The sequence below is a fragment of the Wasmannia auropunctata genome, unplaced genomic scaffold (genome assembly GCF_000956235.1).
Source record: "Wasmannia auropunctata unplaced genomic scaffold, wasmannia.A_1.0 LD336074.1, whole genome shotgun sequence".
Classification (NCBI taxonomy): domain Eukaryota; kingdom Metazoa; phylum Arthropoda; class Insecta; order Hymenoptera; family Formicidae; genus Wasmannia; species Wasmannia auropunctata.
The window spans coordinates 3665911-3666499 of NW_012026816.1; positions in this window are offsets into that span (position 1 = coordinate 3665911).

Genomic DNA, 589 nt, shown 5'->3' on the forward strand with positions numbered 1-589 from the left:
TAAATGCACAAGTTGCATAGCGTGGATTCACTACTGATACGACTTTATTTCGGCGAATTCGGAAGTACGTGACGCGGATCGGCCGACGACGTTCCGCGTTTTCGGAAGACGGGTTCCCAACCGATTCGTTGCGTCATAAAACGATTGCGCGAATTAACCGACGACCTTTCGTGGTACCGTACGCGACGGAGATGCGACCGCGTTATCGCGTTTCGCGTAATTTGATTGTGTGCGGGCGAGAACGAGTGAGTGTGTGTAGTGTGCGCATGTGAGACTAAGATATTATAATAAACATTTAAAATACAAAGAACAAGACATTAATAAGCGCACCCACACCATCTCCCGCTACGTACCTGCATGTGGTCGTATTATCAATGATTCCGGGGCGATAAATCCAGAGTCAGTCTACACGGACAAAAGCCGAGCCATAGAGAGGACATCGGTGGTAGTTGCTGTCTCCTTGACCTTCTTCGTTGGAGGATAAACGAAGTGGCGACCGAGTGAGTACCTGAAAGGAAAGGTAACTGGATAAGACATTACTATAATAATTCGGTGTGGCTAAAATACGAACGAGTATCATTAATCGTTA